This window comes from Triplophysa dalaica, chromosome 15 (genome assembly GCF_015846415.1).
Source record: "Triplophysa dalaica isolate WHDGS20190420 chromosome 15, ASM1584641v1, whole genome shotgun sequence".
NCBI classification, from domain to species: Eukaryota; Metazoa; Chordata; class Actinopteri; order Cypriniformes; family Nemacheilidae; genus Triplophysa; species Triplophysa dalaica.
This window is the reverse complement of record NC_079556.1, coordinates 20,450,940-20,451,377: the sequence shown is the minus strand read 5'-3', so window position 1 is coordinate 20,451,377 and position 438 is coordinate 20,450,940.

Here is a 438-nt window from a genome sequence, read left to right as displayed (position 1 = left end):
ACGTCTCATCTGTGTCGTCTCATATTTCTCCTGAGAATAAGAGTCAGAAATTTGACAAATGTCTCTGTCATTAGAGTTTGAGAAGAGATGTCAACAATGTGTCAAACTGAGTTCAGATTTGTCTCGTCTGCAATCAAAGTCAATATTATTGAAGATCTTAATATGAACTCAAACATTTCTCATTAACTCAAATCCAGATTATTTTACATCTACAATCTTCATTTGACACTTATCTCATGTCATACTCTTTGTCGAGGCCGAAGTGTTTCATGTTATAGATGTGATATAATCACTAAACTGTATGTGGAAAATGACATGATGTTCATTTGAGTTTTAACTTGTTATGTCACACACACACACACGTGCACACACACACACACACACACACACACACACGCACACACACACACACACACACACACACAGACACACACACAC